The sequence below is a fragment of the Rana temporaria genome, chromosome 4 (assembly GCF_905171775.1).
Source record: "Rana temporaria chromosome 4, aRanTem1.1, whole genome shotgun sequence".
Lineage (NCBI taxonomy): Eukaryota > Metazoa > Chordata > Amphibia > Anura > Ranidae > Rana > Rana temporaria.
In genome coordinates this window covers 357,665,704-357,691,856 of record NC_053492.1, presented here as the reverse complement: position 1 = coordinate 357,691,856, position 26,153 = coordinate 357,665,704, and the positions used below count along the sequence as shown (strand labels likewise).

Genomic DNA, 26,153 nt, shown 5'->3' with positions numbered 1-26,153 from the left:
AATTAATAAACTTCAGAAACATCAGCTGTTACACAAATGTGAAATCCTAGGCCCCATGGCCTAATGTGAAAAACTAACAGTTCTGTGTGTACACTAATAACAAGCCTTAGCAACAAGAAAAAAAATACTATAGTGAGGCTGTTGTAAAAAAGAGTCAAGGTAAAGGAGGTTGATATAAACAAAATGTGGATGATAAATCTTAAGAGTGTCATAAACTTTCTTTGTAAGCCAGTTGGATAGGGTCCTATAAATTATAGATGTATAAGGTTGCTGCATCAATGGCAGGTGAATTTTGGCCATACAGTTGACTTTGGCAGTGGTCCAACCAGATCCATAGTAACCCTCTTAAATGGGTATAAGGGTACCTCAAAAATATGGATGGGGTGCATTCATTTGACACTCAGGGAAAGATATACATTATGCAGCTGCTTGATCTTCTCTTTTAAAGTTCCATTAGGTGTCTCCACTGAGAGTAGTAGAGGAGTCTTTGGCATCTCTAGCTATATAAAGTATTCAGTCTGTGCCAACTGTCACAGGGATCACTGTAGCAAGGCTTCCAGTCTAATAAGTCCTCCACTGGATGTCCTTGTAGTGTAATAGAACATATTCGCCTTCCAGTCTCAGATCCTCGGTCTCAGTTCCTGCTGCAAGAACACATTTGGAATAGTGACATATACTCATGTAATATGGGACATTTGGCAGCCACGTGCTCCAGCCACATATCTTAGGGCTACACCTAATATGTTTTGTCTCTCTCAATGAGGAGACTATTCTTGAGCTAAGAGGTCCTTCATATTTGGCACTAATGCGTGCCTCACCCATTTCTTACCTGAGGTTGATGTTTTTCGGTTTAGTGGGTACAAAATAGCCCTTGATAGCAGTATGTCATTCCACAAGAGATACCAGCTCATCCACACTCTTGGAGTCTGTATGCCTAATGTGCTGCTGCATTTTAACGGGTAAGGCTCTGATGTAACATTTGCAGATCAAAGAGGGGAGCAGGTCCTATGCTCACTATATTAATTAACTGTGCAGGATGTTCTTCCTATCACAGCAACCCATTAGTTGCGGACTCACCAGTTAAGGTGCGGTGTCCATTGGCAGATATCAATGCAATACAAAAAGACCCCCCCCCCAACATTTGCAGATCACTCGCGCCACAATCTAAGCAGGCATGAGTACGGGTTGCGATTTGTTTGTAAGGTGGAACAAAATCTTACATCTGGGAACTCACAGGCTTCCTAGGGTCACTTATACATGTGAAGAGGGAAAGGGGAGAAAAGTGCCAATCATGCTTTGGTATAGTTTATAGTTTATTCACAATAAAGTAAAATGTTAAACATGTTCCGCTCACAGAGGTATCAACAGGGGAGGCTTAATGTGAATACATCCTGCCCATGGAGGGGCTGTCAGTCCATGCTGCTGCATCGGTTCCAGTAGAGGAGGGTGTTGGATGACGCCGGAAAAGGGAGCTGTCAAAAAGCCTAGTGCACAGTCTGTCAACCTGGGAGGGGAGCAGCCAATCGGGGCATATTTTGGAGGCAAGCCACGCATCCGATTGGCTGTTCCCCTCTCAAGTTGACAGACTGTGCACTTCTGACAGCTTACTTCTCTGGCATTCTCCGATATCCTCCTTTACTAGAAACTGCCGCATTGGCATGGACTGACAGCCCCTCCGCAGGCAGGACATCTTCGCATTAAGCCTTCCCTGTTAAAACCTTTGTGAGTGAAACATTAACATTTTTATTTTTTTGTGAATAAACTGTACTACACCAGGGCATGCTTGCCACTTTTCTCCCCTTTCCCTCTTCTCTTGCTGTATGGGTCTCCCAGCCCTTTTGGATTTAAGCAGCCTTGCATCTCTTTTGGACTACAGTTACCCATTTTAAATATTCCCAGGCTATGTGCTTTTATCTATTATCCTGGACACTTATATGAACAGTACACCTTTACATTTCATGAACAATTTCTAATCAATGAACTTATTTATATTTGAATATTTGGCACCTCCACAGAGAAGGGTAGCGCTGAGAACACTCTTAGGGGCAGATCCACGTACATCGCCGTAACTTACATTTTTTTTGAATCCTCAATTCAAATGGATGTGATGGGGGCGTGTTTTATGCAAATACGTTGTGACCTGACGTAAATGACGTTTTTTTTAACGTCGCATGCGCCGTCCGTGGGGGTATCCCAGTGCGTATGCTCGAAAATAAACCGGAACAAGCCAATGTTTACGACGATGACGTCATTCTACGCAAATCCCTATTCGCGAACGACTTATGCAAACAACGTAAAAAATTCAAAATTCGACACGGGAACGACGGCCATACTTAACATTGAGTACGCCTCATATAGCAGGGGTAACTATACGCCTGAAAAAGCCGAACACAAACGACGTAAAAAAATGCGCCGGCCGGACGTATGTTCGTGGATCGCCGTATCTAGCTAATTTGCATACTGACCGCGGAATTCGACGGAAACGGCACCTAGCGGGCGGCGGAAAAATGCACCTACGATCCAACGGCGTACTAAGACGTACCCCTGTCGGATCGATCCCTCATTCAGTCGTATCTTGTTTTGTGAATACAAAACAAAGATACGACGCGGGAACTTTGAAATTACGCGGCGTATCAATATATATGCCGGCGTAATTCTTTTGTGGATCTGGCCCTTAGTTTTTTGTCACATATACATGTGAATATACATTGTGCTCGGATTGGCCATAGTAACTCCAAGCCTTGTAGGAATGCTCATTTTGAACTAAGATTCTTGGCATTCTGAGGTTGTAAGTCAAAATCAGAGCTTAGACATAAAGGAGGGATGAGAAACAACAACATCTACTGTTTGAAACATGTTGGATTAGGTCACTGTTGATGTTACCAAATACAGGGTAGCCTCACTTTAAGGTTGCATATGCTGCAATAGCCATCAGAACTCTAGAGCCAAGAGTCTGAAATATTAGAAGCGCTCCTTCCCTTCCTATACACACATACACTGGATTTAACTATAGCTGATAGTGAAACTAAACACATGCAGCCAGAAGTGAAGAAGCTAGATTGACAGTTTTAAAACATTAAATTCTTCTATTGCTGAGTGTTTTTATGAATATTCTGACAGAGATGACATAGGTCTGTTAAAACTATTTGTGCTGGCTTGACAGTAGTTGTGAAGTGTGGCACATTGTTATCAAAGACTCAATACTGCATACATAATTCTCTGACCTGGGGGCAAATTGTTATACTGAAAGGCATGTACCCTATGTGCTATTATTATATCAGTGTGGTCTATTGTGGCTAAATAATTTATTTCCATGCAAGCATCCTTGTCCGATGATAGAAAATGATGCTGTGTTTATGCTATAAGGTAGGTAAGCGGCTGCAGGATTGATATTTCCCCCCTTGCGCACTGTATATTATTCTGTCTACATACTGTACCTGATAGGAGACTGAGGTAATGAGGGCAGCTTCTCATATACAGTACCTCCTGCCCAGGTTTCCCTGAAAAGGATTTAGATGGTACTAAGTGACAGGGGAAAATGAGTGCTGAAAGATGTAGTTTGGAGATGCCAACTAGGAAGGTCCAGGAGGAAAAGCAGTGAGTCAGCAGGAAAACCAGAATTTAAAGTTGGACTTTTTGTGTTCAAGATGTCAGAGTTTACTGGTGACACTAGAGGCCGGGCAGCATGAGTAGAACTCTGAAGCTGAATCTGGAAGTAGTGCAAACAGACACTTGGCAGTGGCATAGATGGAGGCCAGAGACCGGTTAAGCAAAAGTCAGGTCAGAAGGAAGTGGGTCAATAACAGGAAGCATATGCATAAAACAAGTCAGGAGTCAAGGAGCACACTGAAGACAAGTCAGCATAGACGATAAGTCAGAACATTACATAAGCAGGCCATCTGGTGCCAATACTGACACTCAGTATGCACACACATCCATGCACATATGTGTAAAGCTTGTGAAAAAACATGTGCATTTCTGCATGCAGGCATTCGCCTGGCCACAAATCTGCATGCAGGATCATGAGAAAAGATATGTGAACATGGAGGTTGCTGAGCCAGCTGGCTAACAGGAATGCTCTGATATTAAGCTTCAACATCATCCTCCAGAAACTAATTCCATAATGTTTTTTTAGCCAGTTTTTTCACTATCTGCCTGTCTAAAAGATCTTGTACCTGCTGCTATTGCGCAAGATTTACTTGCTGCTGTACCTCTAAGAAGTACTGTTGGGCTAAAATCAGCTGTTGCATCTGCTAGAAATCCCTTGCTGGTGAGCATTTGCCAATATGAGCTGACTTACAAGCTCCTCCCTCAGCAATAGAAGTGTGTCTCAAGGGGGCAGACTCAACTTGTACCCGCAGTGGTAACCCATGCATTAAATAGGAATGTCTAGGAACAGTCCATTCAGGCATGTCCTGCACTTTTATTTGCCACAGCTCACTTAATTTTATGACTAACAGGGTGCCCCCCTAATGGATACACCTAAACAACAGCAGTGAACCCTTGCATTCACTGATAATGTCTGTGAGTGGATGAAACATGTTGGGTGGGGTTTGGTGATGTCACTTCCACTAGAAGTATTGAAACCACCAGCTTGGATTTTCTTTTGCTCGGTTTTCGAGAAGTGTCTACATTTTTTCCATTACTGCAAAGGGCAGGCCTTACAAATGTTTCGCTTAGTGAAACTCACTAGTAAATTATATTTAAGATGCTGGGGTTTAATATAAATGATTAACTATTATGAGTAGTATCTCTTATCTTTCTTGAAGCCAATTTAAATATATGCAGTTTACTTATCTCTAGCCATTGCAAGATCAGAGTGGAGATAATACATTGTTTACCAATTGTACTATATATGACCAGTTTACTTAGGTAGATCTGGGTAAATAAGAAAATCCATATCAGCTATTAGCAGTACTGACAGTTTGATGCAGTCTGAGTACTTTTAATTTCTCTAGACTGGTATGTTTGGTGGAGCAATAACAAGACAAACTTATCAATGGTATTTGTTTCTTGATTATTCTGACCTTGTTTATAGTTTTAAGATCCTAGTAATATCTGAAATTTTCATAGGAATCAATAAAAATAAAGTGACGGAAATAAATAATTCCAAGAAATTCTTCAGTCTCAGAAAGCTACTAACACATTCTAATTAAACTTCTAAAGCCCCGTACACACGACCGAGTTTCTCGGCAGAATTCAGCCAGAAACTCGGTCGGAGCTGAATTCTGTCGAGAAACCCGGTGTGTGTACACTTTTGGCCGAGGAAACCGACGAGTTCCTCGTCGAGCCAAATAGAGAACATGTTCTCTATTTCCTCGTTGTTCTATGAGGAAAGTTGGCTCGCCGAGATCCTCTGCGGCTTCACACAGAACTCGACGAGCAAAACGATGAGTTTTGCCCGTCGAGTTCCTCGGACGTGTGTACGGGGCCTCAGAAACATTTCTTCTACCAGGAATGTGGGGAGAGAAAACAAAAGAATAGGACAACAAAGGGCTCAGTATTGTTAAACAAACATATTTAAAGTATAACTAAATGCCAACCTTTGGTTTTTCAGTTTTGGATAGAATACAGAGGGATTTTAGTGCCTTTCAGTTTTTATTGCTCTCTGTGCCCCCATTAGGGAGATTCACTCTCTCTATTTGTCCTATATACCATTTACCATTGAAAGTAAAAGAAAATCCCACATTTTGGGTTATCCCCAGAAAAGCAATAGAAGGGAAATGTACCAATGGGCCACAAATGGCAAAAAAAAATCTGACAGGGATTATAATACTCCCTTACTCTATCCAAAATAAAAAAAGTTTTGCCTATAGTTCTACTTTAACTTGGCTCCAAGACAGCTCAACACTTAAAACAACACAAAACAAAAACAAACACAAAAAAATACCAAGGCCATATACTACAGTTTGGATTAAAGTCTTAAAACACATGTGTAGTATGTTTGTTCATATATGCTTTCTTTTTGGGAGGTAAAAATGAAAATATTGCATATTATTTTTTTGGGGTTGATCTACTAAATGTGGAGTGTTCAAAATCTGGTACAGCTGTGCATGGTAGCCAAGGTGTCTATGCAGAGCTGAACCAGCTTTTTTACTCTCCAGTTTTAGTAAATCAATCCCTTTGTATTCTCCTTAAGCCAGCAAGTGGATATGTACTTGGCTTTTTACAGAAATCAACAGCTCTATCTAAAATTTGCACACACAATTTAATGGCACAAAACAGTGATTCTTCCCCTTTAATACTGAATACCACTATCAAAGATGTCAACAAGAGACTGCACTTCTTAGAGGTGATAGCTACTGTGCTGTTCTATCTGTAGACACCACATAGTGCTCTGGTAATCCTTTGTCATGTATTATTTTCAAATATTTCTTATTTTTCCAGTTTATAGACCATAGGTTTAAGTAAAGCCAACTATATTTTTTTTCCAGTTTATAGACCATAGGTTCAAGTAAAGCCAACTCAATTTTTCCAGAAAAGTTTAAGTTAGGAACACATACATTAACTTATTTATTTTAAGTACTTATATAGCACCATCAATTTACGAAGCACTTTACATATACATTGTATGTTCACATCAGTCCCTTTCCTCAAGGAGCTTTCAATCTAAGATCCCTAATTCACATTCATAAATACACAGGAGTCAATTACCCTACCAGTATGTCTTTGGAGAGTGGGAGAAAACCTACGCAGGCACAGGGTAAAACATGCAAACTGCAGGTAGGCAATGACATGGTTGGGATTTGAACCAGCAACCCTTTGGCTGATACGTGAAAGTGCTAACCACTACACAACTGCGCAGGCATATTACTCATTTACTATGAGTAATATGTAAGTAAGTACATAAACTAAAAAAAAAACGCCTTTTTCTCAGCTAACAAATCAATTATACTTTTAAACATGATACGCACATTACGTGAATTATTTGTGATGGATGAGAAATACACGCAGGTTTTTTTTTTTTATAAATAGACCCCTAATGTGTATCTGTGCAACCTGTGCACAACACCCACCTTCAGTTCCCTAATGCCTGGAGTCTAGTTTGACCTGGCTACCAGACTTTTAAGTTTACCTGTACACTGTTGAATATACCACTTTCCTGTATTTTCTAGGATCTCTCCCCTTCCCCATATTTTTTTCTCAGCACCAACTGCTAAAATCCCCTGACCAAGATTCCTATCCTGTGACGGCATCCTAAAATCCTCACATGAATACAGCATATGGATACACCTAATACATCCATGCCTGCAACATAATATCTTACCAATAAAATCAACCTCTAAAGACTTCAGAGAGAGCGCCGCAACTTTAAGGCGGCGTAGCGTATCGAATTTACGCTACGCCGCCTTAAGTCAGAGAGGCAAGTACTGTATTCACAAAGTACTTGCCTCCTAACTTACGGCGGCGTAGCGTAAATGGGGCCGGCGTAAGCGCGCCTAATTCAAATTAGGATGAGGGGGCGTGTTTTATGTTAATGGAGGGTGACCCGACGTGATTGACGTTTTTTTTACGAATGGCGCATGCGCCGTCCGTGTACATATCCCAGTGTGCATTGCTCCAAAGTACGCCGCAAGGACGTATTGGTTTCGACGTGAACGTAAATTACGTCCAGCCCTATTCACGGACGACTTACGCAAACGCCGTAAAATTTTAAAATTTTGACGCGGGAACGTCGGACATACTTAACATTGACTAGTCCAGCTATTTGATGGAATAACTTTACGCCTGAAACGCCTTACGTAAACGGCGTATCTTTACTGCGACGGGCGCACGTACGTTCATGAATAGACGTATCTAGTCATTTACATATTCTACTCCAAACTCAACGGAAGCGCCACCTAGCGACCAGTCTAAATATTGCACCCTAAGATACGATGGCGCAGGCTGTCGTATCTTACCTAGGTTTAAGTGTATCTCAGTTTGAGAATACACTTAAACTTATGACGGCGCAGATTCAGAGTTACGTCTGCATATCTACTGGTACGCCGGCGTAAATCTTTCTGAATCTAGCTATATGGCATTTTACTCTGACCTCTATAATCTAAAACATAAATTCCTCTCATACCAAAATCTGAGAAGGTAGAAAGAAATCTCAGGCCCCATACACACGATAGAATTTATCCGCAGATACGGTTCAGCGGACCGTATCCGCGGATAAATCCTCTCTAAGATTTCAGAGGATTTCAATGCGATGGCGTGTACACACCATCGCATTGAAATCCGCGCTGAAATCCTCTGCCGATGACGTGTCGCGCCGTCGCCGCTATTATGACGCGGCGACGGGCGCGACACTGTCATATAAGGAATTCCACGCATGCGTCTATTCATTACGGCGCGTGCGGGGAATCCCTTTGGACGGATGGATCCGGTAAGTCTGTACAGACGAGCGGATCCATCCGTTGGAATGGATTCCAGCAGATAGATATTCTGTGCATGTCGACAAATATTTATCTGCTGGAAATCCATTCCAGGGGAGATTTATCTGCGGATAGATATCCGACGGAGTGTACACACCATAGGATCTATCCGCAGAAACCCATTTGATGGGATTTATCTGCGGATAGATTCTATGGTGTGTATGGGGCCTCAGATTACCTCCAGGATGTTAAACTTCTACCCCTCCCATAGATGTCATTAAAACACTAAATTCTCCTTTTTTCAAAGAAGAACCTGCGCAAGCAATCAAAATTACATCTAATGTAAAAGCTTGGATGGTTAGATGGTCTAATTAAATGGACTTATGAAGTCTTCAGAAAGCAACTGTCATCTCTTCTATTAAACTCTTTCAATGCAATTTCCCCTGAACCCTGAGCATCCACCCCCCCCCCCCACAGTTTTTGGAAGGTTTTGTAAAAGTTTAATGAAATCTGGAAGTTAGAGAACTACATCCGAAGTGGGGACATTAAACTGTATTCAAAATGATCAAGGGCTGCTTACAACCCCTACTCCCAATTATAATGCATACAAATCAATTAGAATTTTTATTACACAGAGTATCATGTGCTAATACAAATAAAACAATTAACATACTTCCTTATTCTCAAAAAAAGACTCTGCCCGTTGCTCATCGATGCTGAAAAGGCTTTCGACATGATAGATTGGTACTTCCTACACCACAAAACGTCTCATGCTGGCTTGGAACATCTCCTGATTTCTAAAAGCATAGCTCTCTAAACTGCACCTTTAACCAGAGTTAAAACTAATGGCTCCTTCTCTACAAGTTTTACCATCGCCAATGGAACTGGCCTTTACTTTCTATCTCTCAGATGTACACACCAGTGTCCAATGACAGCTCTATGTAACAGCTCATCCATATAAGTAAATGCATGTGGTCCCATTGAATATAAACTTGCACTTTATGCAAATGGGCTGTATGTATTGTTATAGCCTCTACAACTAGCCTAGTGATGATTCTAAATTAATTTAAAACGTAGGGGGTAATTTTGAAGAAAACTTTACCAAATCTTAACTCCTAATTGTATCTCGTACAGAGCCAGTGATAGACTCCAAATGAGCCCCATTTGCGTTCAAATGGCCACCTACATAATTCAAATATTTTAGTTGGAAAATTCCTTCTAATCTCATTCTCTTTGAACTACATAAAGGTGCTCATCTCCCTCAAGTCTGATCTACAGAATTTGACATAATGCCAAAGCTGTGCACCAGAAATTGGAATTAATTGCTTCTATGGAAAAAGAGATTATTTATGTGGTTATGATATTAATATGTGAATCATCTCTGGTTCCTGTACTTTATCTGGATTTTAAAGTCTTGGGGATTATAAACTGCCTGTGTTGCTCAGCTCAGAGAGGTAACTGTTTAAGTTCAAGAAGAAAAGAGGTAACATAATTGGCTGGTGGATTACAGCAGTTTTATTCTCTAATCCCCCAGCCAATTACATTACCTCTTTGGCATGGGGCATAGCTGTTATCAGGAACGAACATTTCTACACACAAATCTTTAAAATCCTCTCTTTCCACATAGATTGAAATGGCGATTGTCTTTTGACATCAGTTTTTTCATTGCTAATATTTAATAAAGTAACCAAATATTTGAAAGTCAGACCTTTGAAAACAGAAAACAAAATTTTTAACAATAAAAGGGGTGTAAAATATTAAGCCTCCAGTACCTCAAAGGGGTTATCAACATTTGTAGAAAGTGCAAAAGGTCTCCAAAGGAGTTTATAACATTTGAAGAGAAAAGGCTGCTGTAATGCAGAGAGATCTCCATGGAAACACACAGGGAAAATATTGTACATTTTCTTGTTTACTTTGCAGTAAGGTTGATGGATTGATTTTTGCAGTTGCCAATAAATCAGAGTTGAGGACACGTCTAGTTAACATTAAACACATCAAACAAATTGCTGTTCAGCGGTACAGTGTGTCTAATCCTGTGTATCGCTTGAAAACCAAATAACTGTTGTACTCTAGAATTCTCAAAAAATAGCCATTTAATAATAGCAAGACTGGATAATTTAGCACAAATGTTCATATTCAATTATAGATTCTTAGCTACAGAAATGTACAAAGCAGTGGAAGAGCAGACATACCATTAGTAGCAGGTGCCTTTGACATATTGGAGCCTCTGTCTCAACTTGCTATTTACTTTCCCCTTTTCACCAAAGAAAGGATCATAGTGTGTTAATTAACTAGAAGAAGTTCACATGTTAGTTATATTGTCTGGGACATATGTTTCTATAGTAAATAAAGAAGAGATGTCATGGATCCTGAGTCATAAAGCACTATAGTTAAAAGCCTGTTATACTATCTCATCTGTATAAATCTTTTTTTTTTTAAAGATATTTTTATTAGATTTAAGACAAACCAACAAACAGAAAAACAAACAAAAAGGATCAGGTATAATACCTGGATATAGCAAAAGCGGAGGTCCAGACATTAGAGATCCGTGAGGCACGGCCCGTCAATGGTCAAGCAAGAGTAGTACAATCAGTGCTGGGAGAGGGTTAGCGGACTAGCCAACCATCTACCCCAAATTTTGTGGAAGGTTTTGTTCTGTTTCCGGAGTTCAAAAGTAAGTTTATACAGTGGGATAGCGTCATTAATAAGTTTTAACCAGAGGGATTTCAGAGAGGTCTGTGTGCCCCTCCGCGGAAACAGGAAGCTGAGGGCAGGAGACCCATCCTGTGTAACCTAGAGTGAGGTGGGTTTGATGGAAAATTTTGACCTGTATGATGCGGACCCGGGAAGCAATAACAGAGGTTTTATACGTATCACAAAATTTTGACCAGTCCTCTACCAGGGAGATGTCCAGAGAGGTCCATTTTACCTGAGCTTTGTGAAACCTGGGGTTAAAGTCAGTCATTAGGGCTGCATAATATGTGGAGACAAGTTTAGTGGGATCTGGCTGTCTGAGCAGTTTTTCCAATGGGGGCAGGTCAGTGGGATCATCCAGGGAGTCAAATTGGGTACTGATAGCATGCCTGAGCTGGTAGTAATAAAATAGGTACGATCTTGGTAAATCGAAATCTAAACATAGCTGATAAAAAGATTTAAAGCCCTGAGCATTGTACAGGTGGCATAAATATTTAACCCCCTTGGAGTACCAGCGATTGGGATCAGGAAGGGAGTATAGTTCCTGCAGATTGGGGTTAAACCACAGGGGATTGTTGGGAGATTTCAGCCAGGTGTGCCTGGATACTTTAGTGACAATATAACGAAAAGTGGAAAGGGAAGTGGCAAGTAGGGAGGTTCCGGGGCGATCGGGGACCCGGCCTCTGTAGATAATATTATGTAGGGTTTCAAGAGAAGATGCGATGGCTCCCTCCGTGGAGGTCCAGGAATTGGCCGGAACCAGGCACAGCCAATCGTGGATGTGCACCAACTGGGATGCCAAATAATATAGAAAGAAGTTGGGAAATGCCAGGCCTGCCAAGTGCGCTGGCAACCGTAGTGTTTCCAGTGCTACCTTGGGGGAGCCACCCTACCACAGGAAAGTAGTACATATTGAATCTATGCGTTTAAAAATAGATTTAGGTATTTTACAAGGGGAATTGGCAAGGATATAGAGTAATCTCGGTAGGTAGATCATTTTGAGGACATTGGCCCTCCTCATAAGATCCAGAGGCCGATCCATCCACTGCTTGGTCTGCTCCTGATGGCCGACTAATAGAGGATCTAAGTTATTGGCGACATATAAAGATAAAGGGGTCTGCACCAGAACCCCAATGTACCTAAAGGAGGATACCACTTGAAGCTTGGAATCTGGGTGAATCAGGGGAGGCTCAGCCACATCTAGGAGGAAAAGACTAGACTTATCCCAATTGACCCGGAAGCCAGAACAGTCTCCAAAGGTAATAATCTCTACCAACAGGGTCTGAAGTGATTCATTAGTATCAGCCAGATACACCAATGTGTTATCCGCATAAAGTGAAATGCGCTCCTCTATATTAGCAATTGGGTGTCCTTTAATCGAGGGGGAGGAGTGAATGGGAACCGCAAGCGGCTCCATGGCCAGGGCAAACAAGAGGGGCGACAACGGGCACCCCTGTCGTGTGCCCCTAGTAATCAGAAAGGGGCCAGTGATAGAGGAATTGACCCGCACCTGAGCCACAGGGGAGGTGTAAAGGAGTTTTATCCATGCTACAGCATGGGGGCCAAAGCCATACATCTGTAACACCCGAAACAGATATGGCCATTCCACACTGTCGAATGCCTTGCAAGTGTCCAAGACACAATAGCACGAGTGGGAGGACAGTCGTGTGGATATTGCAGGTTTTGAAACAGCCTGCAGATATTCATTCTGGTGGACCTGCTGGGGATAAAGCCCCCTTGGTCACTATTGACCAAGGATGTGACTACAGTGTTCAAACGGTTTGCCAATATTTTGGCCAGAATTTTAACGTCCACATTAATAAGAGAAATTGGACGGTAAGATTCGCATTTAAGTGTATCCTTACGGGGTTTTAATAGAAGTACAATCAAAGCCTCTCGCATCGTTGGGGGGAGGATCCCGACATCTAGAGCTTTGTTATAGGTTGGCAAAAGAAAGGGGCACAAAGGGTCTTTAAATTGTGAGTACCATTCAGTCGGGAAACCGTCTAAGCCCGGAGTCTTATGTGCACTAGAAATTTCATTCATGCTGGAATTTTCTAACCTCTATGTGAATTAATCTGTATATTTTTAAAAATAAAATTGGCTGGTTTACACTATGGGGCTTCTCCCCATTTTCTATATGATCTTTGAACACATCTTTTATCTCTGCAATTGTATCAAGGCATGCTGTTTGAAATCTCTACACCTGTGATCATTCTGGCACAAGCTTCCTTGATCGTTGTAATAGGGATCCATCAGATCTGATAAGAGGCCACTCTGTTTTCTTGTGGATAGAACATTTTGCTGTTTTTCTTGGTAGCCACAGAATTGAATACTATTTCCACTTGTCACACCTTTCATTAAGTGTATGGATGGACTTGAACTTTTTCAATTTAACACATTTTGTTCACACATTTGAATTTTTTGCAATATGTTTTGCACATTGACATTTTGAATAATGCACTTGTAATGAATATGTGTTATTTGTCATCATAATTGTTTATTTAATTTATTTTGTTCATCATCACATCAGTTCACCATTTAAAGGAACACCGTACCATTTACCATTTCTATTACTTTATCTCTTCCAAGATTTGAGTCGCAGCATTTCATTACCAGACTAGCGCAGAGATATAGGGCTGGATTTACAAAGAGTTACGCCGGCGTATCAGTAGATACGCCGACGTAACTCGGAATCTAAGCCCGTCGTAAGTTTAAGTGTATGCTCAAACTAAGATACACTTAAACCTAGCTAAGATACAATGGCCTGCGCCGTCGTATCTTAGGGTGCAATTTTTCTGCTGGCCGCTAGGTGGCGCTTCCATTGATTTTGGCATAGAATATGTAAATCACTAGATACGCCGATTCACGAACGTACGCTTGCCCGTCGCAGTAAAGATACGCTGTTTCCGTAAGAGATACGCCGCGTAAAGATAAAGCTGCCCCCTAGGTGGCGTAGCCAATGTTAAGTATGGCCGTCGTTCCCGCGTCGAAATTTGAAAATGTTACGTTGTTTGAGTAAGTCGTCCATGAATGGGGCCGTAATTTACGTTCACGTCGAAACCAATACATCCTTGCGGCGTACTTTGGAGCAATGCACACTGGGATATGTACACAGATGGCGCATGCGCCGTTCGTAAAAAACGTCAATCACATCTGGTCACCAATCATTTACATAAAACACGCCCCCCTCATCCTCATTTAAATTAGGCGTGCTTACGCCGGCCCTATTTACGCTACGCCGCCGAAAGTTAGGAGGCAAGTGCTTTGTGAATACAGCACTTGCCTCTCTGACTTAAGGCGGCGTAGCGTAAATACGAATCGCTACGCCGCCGTAAAAATGCGCCGATCTACGTGAATCCAGCCCATAATTTTTTATATTCCAAAGAGACAAGGCAGAATTTATCTTGCAAAATAAATTAGTGTATTATTTGAAAGATGATTGCTACCAATATTGCTTAGTGGCTGCACGGCATGTAAGCAGCTTGGTTTGGCTGCAATTTAAGAGGCAGAAACTAGACAGGTTTTATCTAAAAATAGAAATTATAATGTATAATTTCAGAGACAACAGTCACAATTATTGCTACAGTGGCTGGACACTGCAGCTCCAAATGGCAGGTGGCATCAGATGCACTTTAACCGTGCCCAAGTCAAGCAGGCTGAGCCCCACTTTGTCCAAGTTCTTTGCACTGCAACCCCTCTTCTTTCTGGGTTGCCCCAGCATGGCTGATTCCTATCTGCAATTTTGAGATTTTTTTGGAATTGCTGCAGTGACTGGGCTGCACACAGCAGAGACCAGGCACCTCTAAAACTGCCCTGCTTTGCCAGCATAATCTTTCTCCTGCCAGGCACTCACCAGCCAGTATTTTTGTATCTGTATTCCAATACAGTAAGGGCACTGGAGGCATGGCTGCAGGGAGAAAATCTATGCCCCTTCCACAATGTAGGGGCAGGGCCGATCCTAGGCAGGGTGCACGGGGTGCTCCGCACCCAGGCACCGCAGAGGTGGGGGCGCCAAAGCTCCAAAGTACTCCTCCTTGTCTGTGTCCAGAGGCGGAGCGCATGTAGCGAGTGCTGCGGTTCCCCATCCCGCTTGCTCTCTCCGCTGGCAACTGACAAGAGCGCATACCTCCCGATGTCCACGGAATCCAGGCTGGGTACCACAGCGGAGCCTAGTACCGAAACACATTCCGGCACTAGGCTCCACTTATTAATTCTGTCTAGTGTGCATGGAGCAGTCTCCTGTCTGCCCCACCCCCTCTGTGTGTGTCTCTTCTCCCATAGGCGGTGTGATGAGAGGCTTCTGGGTTGACCGGAGCTGCTGCCAATCATCCGGTGCACTCCCAGAAATGCTCTCCGAGTGCCACCCTCCAAATAACCAAAGATGCCACATATGCCCCACCCCCTGTAAAGTGCTTCTGCTCCCAGCGCACCCGAGCTACAGGGATCTAATGGACAAGTACTGATCTATGGGGACACCTGCTGTGGGGGGCTCTGATGGGGGACACCTGCTGAGGGGGGGGCTCTGATGGGGGACACCTGCTGAGGGGGGGCTCTGATGGGGGACACCTGCTGTGGGGGACTCTGATGGGGGACACCAATGAAGACTTCTTAGGGGAGCATCTCTGTGTTTGAGTCGTAGCCATAGAAACATGTGTAAAGGGGAGGAGTTAGTAAGATGATTACGCCCATGTGGGGGCACCAGAAATATTTCTGCACCCAGGCGTCTGTGACCCTAGGATCGGCCCTGTGTAGGGGGGAAGGGTTGGCAGAAGCAAATGAAAGGGAGAAAAGCCAGGTGTAAGGGTAGGTAACAGCAAGAATTAAACATAGAATCCTATGGCTATAGGCTGCCAACCCTTCCCCAAATAAGAGTAATCCAAAAAAAAAGAGACAGGCAAGCCAAAAAGGAGAGGTAGTGGGTGGGGAGTCTTGCTAATGGGACCTCTTCGTCCTTCTTCCCCTCCTCTTGCCCTTCCCTTTTCACCTCTCTGTCCCTCTCCCCCTCCGTCACCTCCTCCTCTCCTTTCTCCTTCACCTCTTGCTCATCCAATGTGATAACAGCTGGAAGAAAAGTTCTGAGGAGCTGTTTTTTTTTACAAGGCTGGTGACTCATTGTGCAGGAGGTAATGAAGTGGCTGAGAGTTATTTTATTTTCTTAATTTTCACAGGCTCCTCCAATGTGCTTATGGCATGAGGAGAGGCTGTGATTATATGCAAATAATATCATTTCCCTACTGAATAATGCATGGTGTAGAACTACTGAAAATAGCCTTCTTTCTCTAGTTCATGGCCTGGGCAGTTTTACATTATTATATCTACTCACATTTTTTTTTTTTTATTTAAAAATAAATTACAAATTTTATTTTGTATATAAATGTATTATTTTATTCTTCCTTCATAAAGTGGTCCCACCTCTGGTCAAGAAAACATAAGCAGTGATAGCACAGCAAACTTGGTAAAAATAATGGAAGCTGGTAAGGGGGAGCCAATAGTAATTTGTGGTGCTGCAACATTTGGTGAGGGACTCATTTCAATCTCTTTGGGTCTTCATTATCCTTTTCAGGTCTTTTTCTGGGGAAAAGAGGGAAAGGTTAGGCAGCAGCAGTAAAAGTGAAGCATACAATGTTATAGTCATAGGTTGCCGTAGCCAAGCGCAAGCCTTGAAACTCAAAAAACAGCACTCACTGACACCCTCCACAATGTAACAACCTTGTTACCACTTTAGGTTGGTATTTAGAGACTAGGGCCCAGATTCTTGTATATCGGCGTATCTATGCGGCGGCGTAACGTATCCGATTTTGCTGTATTCTCAAAGCACGTGCTCCGTAAGTTGCGCAGCGTAAATCACCCGGCGGAATTCAAATTTGGCGGGTAGGGGGCGTGTGTCATTTAAATCGAATACGTCCCCGCGCCGAACGAACTGCACATGCGCCGTCCGTAAAATATCCCAGTGTGCATTGCTCCAAATGACGTCGCAATGACGTCATTGGTTTCGACGTGAACGTAAATGACGTCCAGCCCCATTCACGGACGACTTACGCAAACGACATAACTTTTTAAAATTTTGACGCGGGAACGAAGGCCATACTTAACATTGTTGCGCCGCACTTATGCCACCATATAGCTGGGGCAACATTACGCCGGGAAAAGCCTAACATAAACGTCGTAACTTTACTGCGTCGGCTGCGCGTACGTTCGGGAATTCGCGTATCTAGCTAATTTGCATACTTAACGCAGAATTCGACGGAAGCGCCACCTAGCAGGCAAAAAAAATTGCAGTTTAGATCCGACGGCGTAAGAGACTTACGCCTGTCGGATCTAATGGATATCTATGCGTAACTGATTCTAAGAAACAGTCGCATAGATACGACGGGTCAGATTAGGACTTACGACGGCGTACATGGCGCCGTCGTAAGTCCTTTGAGAATCTGGCCCTAGGACTTGTAGCTGGGGGCAGAGTTGTGGATGGCTTTGTAGGTAGTTGTTAGTATTTTGAATTGACTTTGTTGGGTGAGCGGAAGCCAGTGGAGGGATTGACAGAGAAGAGTAGCAGAGACAGAGCAGTTGGTAAGGTGGAAGAGTCTGGCAGCAGCATTCATGACGGACTGAAGGGGGGATAGAATAGAGGTAAGCCAAAATATATAAAATATATAAAAAAGTAAAAAAATACATAAAATAATAAGATAATTATTCTCACCATTATTATTCATTCATATGTAAATAGATGAGGCCGGCCGCATTCATATGTATCTCATGCCCCTCTGCAGTGAAAAGATGATGTGAGCAGTATTACTGTACGGTAATCTCTAGCAACCAATCAACAAGAAGAAATCATGTGCGGTAACCTCTAGCAACTAATCAGTGAGCTGTAATGTGTGCTGTAACCTCTAGAAACCAGTCAGTAAGACCCCTTTCACACTGAGGAGTTTTTCAGGCAGTTTAGAGCTAAAAATAGCGCCTAAATACCACCTGAAGAACTCCTGCCCTGCAGTATCAGTGTGGAAGCCTGTGGGCTTTCACACTGAGGCAATGCGCTGGCGGGACCACTCCAAAAGTCCTGCCAGCAGCACCTTTGGAGCGGTGAGAGGAGCGGAGTGTTTACCACTCCTCCACCGCTCCTTCCCATTGGAAACAATGGGACACCGTGGCGCATTGACGGCGGTATTAACCTTTTTTCGGCCGCTAGCGGTGGTTAAAACCGCACCACTAACGGCCGAATACAGCCGCAATTATTGTATGTCTCAGAACAGGGGGAGAGCAAAATTGCATGGGGGGCCCTAAGAAAATATTTGCCCAGGGTCCAATCAACATTAAAGATGTTAAAGATATAGACAAAACTACCAGAACTGTGTTTCCTTTATCTAAAACATATTTTCTGGATCACACAGAGACATCATAAACTGGCTCTGAATTTTATTATATGTTTTATAGATCCATCATCTCTTGTGCTGTAGAAAATAATAAATATGACAAGGAAGCAGAGTACGGTACATAAAACTTTCCAATGACCACTGTATACAATTTTTAGCAACACATAGCAATAATAACAAGGAACGACAGGACAGGTAGCCATGAATGTTTGAGTTTATGATCTAGAAAATGAGAGCTTAAGGCTCGTACACACGATAGGTTAAACCAGTGTTTCTCAATTCCAGTCCTCAGGCCCCCCAACAGGTCAGGTTTTCAGGATTTCCCTCAGATGAAAAGGCTGTGGTGATTACTAAGGCAGTGAAACTGATCAAATCACCTGTGCAAAAAAATGGAAATCCTAAAAACCTGACCTGTTGGGGGGGCCTGAGGACTGGAATTGAGAAACACTGGGTTAAACCGATGAAAACGGTCTGATGGACCGTTTTCATCGGTCCAAACCGATCGTGTGTGGGCACCATAGGTTATTTAACCTTCGGTTTAAAAAAACCAAACTTGCTTTAAAATTTAACCGATGGATTGCTAACCGATAGGTCAAAACCGATCGTTAGTATGCAAAACCATCGGTTAAAAACCCGCGCATGCTCAGAATCAAGTCGACGAATGCTTGGAAGCATTGAACTTCGTTTTTTTCAGCATGTCGTGTTTTACATCACCGCGTTCTGACACGATCGGTTTTTTAACTGATGGTGTGTAGGCGCGACGGACCATTAGTCAGCTTCATCGGTTAACCTAAGACAACTGTCCTTCAGACCGTTTTCATCGGATGGACTGATCGTGTGTACGAGGCTTTACACATGCATATTTAGTCATTAATGTATTTCTTTGGCTATTCAGTATCATCAAATATGGGTCATCCTCAGGTATTATTATTGCCTGTTTGTTGGTAGATCAGATTGGGCAAGGCACTACCTTACTTACACTATTTCCATGAATTTTCCAGTAAAAAAAAGAAAACACATTGCTTTTAGTAGGGCCTAGTCATACCAACAAGTTTTATAAAAAAACCTGCATGTTGTATACCGCATTTTTGGCTTTATTGACCAACATTTGGAATGTCAAAATCAGCAAAAATTCCCCTTATGTAAACCTTCTGCATAACTTTTCTACATAACAAATTCATGCATGGTTTTGCAAAAATTGTAATAACAACTAGAAAAGATACAATTTCTGGGGAAATTGTGCGGCGTGGTCTTGCCTCCACCAATACTCCTGACTGGAGACGGTGCCCCTGGAGATGTAAATGTGATCCAACAGTGTGTCGAGCCAGTTCAGTCCATTGCCCCATCAAAAACTGCTCCATTAAAAAATACCCCATCAAAACTGCACCATCCTATTTGCCCCATCAAAAACTGGTTGCTATGGAGGGTTGCTATGGACTGGTTGCTATGGAGTGGTTGCTACGGAGTGGTTGCTATGGAGTGGTTGCTATGGACTGGTTGCTAGAGACTGGTTGCTATGGACGGTTGCTATGGTCGGGTTCCTATGGACGGTTGCTATGGACCGGTTGCTATGGATGGGTTGCTATGGAGTGGTTGCTATGGACTGGTTGCTATGGACTGGTTGCTATGGACGGTTGCTATGGACTGGTTGCTATGGACTGGTTGCTATGGACCGGTTGCTATGGACTGGTTTCTATGGACTGATGGCTATGGACGGGTTGCTATGGACTGGTTGCTATGGACAGTTGATATGGACTGGTTGCTATGGACTGGTTGCTATGGACTGGTTGCTATGGACTGGTTGCTATGGACGGTTGCTCTGGATTGATTGCTATGGACTGGTTGCTATGGACTGGTTGCTATGGACTGGTTGGTATTGACGGTTGCTCTGGATTGGTTGCTATGGACTGGTTGCTATGGACTGGTTGCTATAGACGGTTGCTATGGAGTGGTTGCTATGGAGTGGTTGCTATGGAGTGGTTGCTATGGACTGGTTGCTATGGACTGGTTGCTATAGACGGTTGCTATGGAATGGTTGCTATGGACAGTTGCTATGGAGTGGTTGCTATGGAGTGGTTGCTAGAGACTGGTTGCTATGGACGGTTGCTATGGACTGGTTGCTATGGAGGGTTGCTATGGTCTGGTTGCTATGGACGGGTTCCTATGGACGGTTGCTATGGACTGGTTGCTATGGACGGTTGCTATGGACCGGTTGCTATGGACCGGTTGCTATGGATGGGTTGCTATGGAGTGGTTGCTATGGACTGGTTGCTATGGACTGGTTTCTATGGACGGTTGCTATGGACTGGTTGCTATGGACTGGTTGCTATGGACGGTTGCTATGGACTGGTTGCTATGGACCGGTTGCTATGGACTGGTTGCTATGGACTGGTTGCTATGGACTGGTTGCTATGGACAGTTGCTATGGACTGGTTGCTATGGACTGGTTGCTATGGACTGGTTGCTATGGACTGGTTGCTATGGATTGATTGCTATGGACTGGTTGCTATGGACTGGTTGCTATGGACTGGTTGGTATTGACGGTTGCTCTGGATTGGTTGCTATGGACTGGTTGCTATAGACGGTTGCTATGGACTGGTTGCTATGGACTGGTTGCTATGGACTGGTTGCTATGGAGGGTTGCTATGGACTGGTTGCTATGGTCTGGTTGCTATGGACTGGTTTCTATGGACTGGTTGCTATGTATGGTTGCTATATGCAGAGCATGCAGAAGTTACGCAGAGCCAAAAAAAACTGAGCCATATCACCTCACAGTGTGTGGGAGGAGCTATAGAAAGCCCTCACAGATGTGTGTATGAAGGATTTTACCTCAGCGTCTCCTAGGAAACCAATGTAAACATATGCAAACACACTCGAGTCTCAAACTGGCGGCCCTCCAGCTGTTGCAAAACTACAAGTCCAATGAGGCATTGCAAGAATGACAGTTACCAGCATGACTCCCACAGGCAGAGGCATGATGGGACTTGTAGTTTTACAACAGCTGGAGGGCCACCAGTTTGAGACCCTTGCTCTAAGCAGAGGAAAGTTCCCTCAGCCTTGTGTGGGAGGAGCCAACTCACCTCACAGCTGTTTGTGAGGTGTTATTAAACTCCTCAGCGTCTCCTATGAAACCAATTGTTTGGTTTGCAGGCTCTCTGTAAACACAGCAGAAATTGAGGATTTTTTTTTTAATACTTGTCCTTCAAATTAAGGTATTTACCTCACAGAAAACACCTCACAGCTACCTCACAACTGTGTGTATTAAGGTATTTACCTCACAGAAAACGCCTCACAACTACCTCACAACTGTGTGTATGAAGGTATTTACCTCACAGAAAACACCTCACAACTGCCTCACAACTGTGTGGGAGGAGCTATAGAATCCCCTTACAGCTGTGCATGAGGAGTTTTTATTACCTCAGCGTCTCCTAGGAAACCAATGTAAACATAAGCATGCAGCCTCTAAGCAGAGACTCAGATCCTGGATTTTTCTTAAATACTTGTCCTATTCAAATGGTTGTATTTTAAAAACTATGAATCGTACAGCGAATATCTTTATATTTTACGAATCACAAGACCCAGACCTACATTTTGATGTATAGTATGTCTCTGAAATAATAAAATTGAAGGCACAGTCGCAGTTTACAAATTCCAAAGATGATTTTAGTTTTCTAAACTTTGACCTCCATTGACTTCCATTGAAATAATGGATGGCGTAGGTTGCAAACAAATTATCATATTGTGAAAACGGTTTGATCAATCACTTAGCCGTGAACACGTGTGGAGGCAGCAGGGATAGCTGAACGTTTTGATATAAGATTTGTGTAGGTCGGCTTGAAAATGAGGGTGTGGTCGCAGTTTGCAAATCATGTAATGATTTTTCATTTTTAGAAATCCCACACTCTACCGCTCCCCATTCATTTCTATGGGAAAATTTTGCCGCAAAAATTACAATATTTCGCGAACGGTTCGGCGAAATTTTCCACACAGTAATAGCCCACCGATCGGGAACAATCCGCACGATTCGATATATTACTCGTCTATGTAGTGTAAAAACTGTGGGAGGAGTTAGGGGGGCAAATTTGGCTATAAGAATAATAATAATATATATGTGAGATAACAATAAGTGCTCTTGCTTTGCAAGACCACTTAATAATGTGTGGTATAAAAAATTGGTTACAGTGTTTAACTGTTTGTATTTTCTTCACCTTTTCTTGAATATTGTGATTAGTAAAACATAACAGTGTTCTGACACTAGCTCAGCTAAGATACAGAGGAAAAATAGTGGAGACAGAAGGTAAATACGTTAACCAATTATCGTCACATATATAACAGGTCACCCCGTACAGGGTATCCCCTTTCCCTATTTAAGCACAAATGTGTTTCTAGCAAATATCCTTGGATTAAAAATGGTAGATATAGACTAGTTTCTAGCCCACTTGAATTTACTTTGCTATTATCCTGTCACAACTCCCCTCTTACAATGAGCATACTGCTGAAACTGGTGGGGGTACAGTAAAAGCATGTCACAGGCAGAGGATGAGAGGTCAGTGGGGCAGTGTACTGCGGGTCAGCAGGGCAGAGGATAGGGTCAGCAGTTTGTAGGGCTTTGTTAAAGATGATATACTGGAGAGGGCACACCATACACAAAATTAGGGTAGCAGGAACAACAGCAGTCCATCCTGACATGTTTCGTCACAATAAGAACTTCATCACCCCAGATGAAGTTCTTCTTGTAACGAAACATGTCGGGATGGACTGCTGTTGTTCCTGCTACCCTAATTTTATGAGCTCGGTTTTTCATTGCAAAATGTGAGTTACTCTCTTTTAAAATAAATATTTGATTTTATATGGAATTATGCTATGTGCGTCCCACTTCTTCTTTTACATACTCATCGGTTGAATAATCGATATGCTCTCCTGGTGATCTGTTGAGTATCGCTGCTTGCTGGAAATCACTCCTGAATTGTCTGCCTGAGGTCTTTTCTCAATAATAACCGAATTGCAAGACGTGTATGGTGTGCCCTCTCCAGTATATCATCTTTAACAAAGCCTGATTGGCCTAGTGGGTATATGCCTTTCTAGGTCCAATCCATCCGGTAAGCCCCTTGTCATAAGTGGTGGTGGACTTTTCACTTTTCACCGTTGGATTTTGTTTGTTTTTCCAGTTGAACGTCTTTCAATATACCTGGATTCAATTCATTTATCCAGTCAAGGATTTATGGACTCTTATTATCACTAATATCATTAGTTCACATGTGGTGTTATATGATATTAATTATATTGTCTTATCACAATTGACTCACTGTTAGAGCTACACTTTTTTCCATATAAACAAAAATAGAGTGTCAATTTTGAAAAAAAAAAATGCAATATTTTTTACTTTTTGTTTTTAAAAAAATCCCCCAAAAATATACCAAAAAAATCGCAATAAGTGTATATTGATTGCTTTGTGCAAAAGTTATAGGGCCAGATTCAGGTAGAATCGGCTTACTCTGCGGCGGCGTAACGTATTACATTTACGTTACACCGCCGCAAGTTTTACGGGCAAGTGCTTGATTCACAAAGCACTTGCCTGTAAAGTTGCGGCGGCGTGGCGTAAATCCGCCTGGCACAATCCTGCCTAATTCAAATGGGGCGGGGACCATTTAAATTAGGCGCGTTCCCGCGCCGAACGTATTGCGCATGCTCCGTCCCTAAAATTTCCCGACGTGCATTGCGCTAAATGACGTCGCAAGGACGTCATTGGTTTCGACGTTAACGTAAATGGCGTCCAGCGCCATTCACGGACGACTTACGCAAACGACTTGAAATTTCAAATTTCGACGCGGGAACGACGGCCATACTTAACATTGGCTAGACCACCTAGAGGGCAGGTTTAGTTTTACGCCGCGTATCTCTACGGAAGCGATGTAAATTTACAGCGACGGGCAAAGCGTAAGTTCGTGAATTGGCGTAACTAGTCATTTGCATATTCTACGCCGACCGCAAGGGAATCGCCACCTATCGGCCGGCCTAGAATTGCAGCCTAAGATCCGACGGTGTAAGTCACTTACACCTGTCGGATCTTAGGGAGATCTATGCGTAACCTTATTCTATGAATCAGGCGCATAGATACGACAGTCGTATCTCAGAGATACGACGGCGTATCAGGAGATACGACGTGGTATCTCTTTTATGAATCTGGCCCATAGCGTCTACAAAATAGGGATAGTTTTATGGCATTTTTATTATTATTTTTTTTTCCTACTAATGGCGGTGATCTGCGATTTTTATTAGGACTGCGACTTTATGGCGGACACATCAGACACTTTTTGTATATATTCGTGCGCTGGTCAGCAAGCAGTTAAAAATTTCCATTCCATATGTTTTTCTACACACAAAAAGTGATCACTTTGTCTGTCTAAGCCTACCTTAAGAAGAACTTCATTAAAACCAATAACTGTCAGACCAATGAACACTTTGGTCAGGACTATCTAATGTACAACATAGTGTATAGAATACAGGGTTTAGGAGTATGTAACATACAACAAAACATATAGGGGTAGATTCACAAAGGAAATACGACGGCGTATCTCCAGATACGCCGTCGTATCTCTGAGCCTGGGCGGTCGTATCTATGCGCCTGATTCATAGAATCAGTTACGCATAGATTTCTATTAGAACCGACCGGCGTAAGTCTCGTACGCCGTTGGATCTTAACTGCATATTTACGCTGGCCGCAGGGGGCGTGTACGCTGATTTACGCCTAGAAATATGTAAATCAGCTAGATACGCGAATTCACGAACGTACGTCCGGCCGACGCAGTACAGATACGCCGTTTACGTTAGGCTTTTCCCAGCGTAAAGTTACCCCTGCTATATGGTGGCGTACATGCGGCGTACCAATTTTAAGTATGGCCGTCGTTCCCGCGTCGAAATTTGAAAGAGAATACGGCACTTGACTGTAATACGGCACTTGCCTGTAAAAGTTGCGGAGGCGTAACGTAAATAGGATACATTACGCCCGCACAAAGTTACGTGCATCTACGTGAATCTACCCCATAGAGTGCAGCATCAGGAAGAGCCTGCCTGTTTTCATTAGATTCCCCCCTTTTATCAATAATCCCCATCAGAGCCCCCCCCCCCTCAAACTGAGTCCCAACTCTACATCAGGGTTACCAGAGTCTCCACAACATCAGAGTCACACCCCTTGTATCAGGCTCCTCAGAGTCAAACCAGTCACATCAGGGTCCCCAAGCAGTCTCCCCCTTAAAAGCAGGGTTCCTAAAGTCACCACCCGTTTTAATTTTGGCAGGAAATTTCGATTTAGTTTCAGGCCTCGTACAGACGAGGGGATCTCCGCTGGAAACAGTCCGCCGGACCGTTTCCAACGGAGATTCCTCCTCCGGATTTTGATCCGATGGCTTGTACACACCATCGGATCAAAATCCGCGCGGAATACATCCGCGGTGACGTGTCGCGCCGTCACCGCGACGATGACGAGGCGACGTGCGCGACGCTGGAAAGTAAGTACTTCCACGCATGCGTCGAATCATTACAACGCATGCGAGGGAGGGGAGCGGACGGATTGATCCGGTGAGTCTGTACAGACGACCGGATCAATCCACTGGACACGATTAAAGCGGATAGATTACTTAGCATGCTTTCCGCTTGAAATCGATCGGCCGGACGAATCTCCGCAGATAAATATCCGCTAGGCCGTACAGACGACCGGATTTGTCCG

General features: G+C 43.1%; 1 pseudogene; it reads right to left on the bottom strand.

Moving 5' to 3' along the window:
* Positions 1-561: 561 nt before the first annotated feature.
* Positions 562-26,153, bottom strand: part of LOC120935752 — an 82,675-nt pseudogene continuing 57,083 nt past the window's right edge.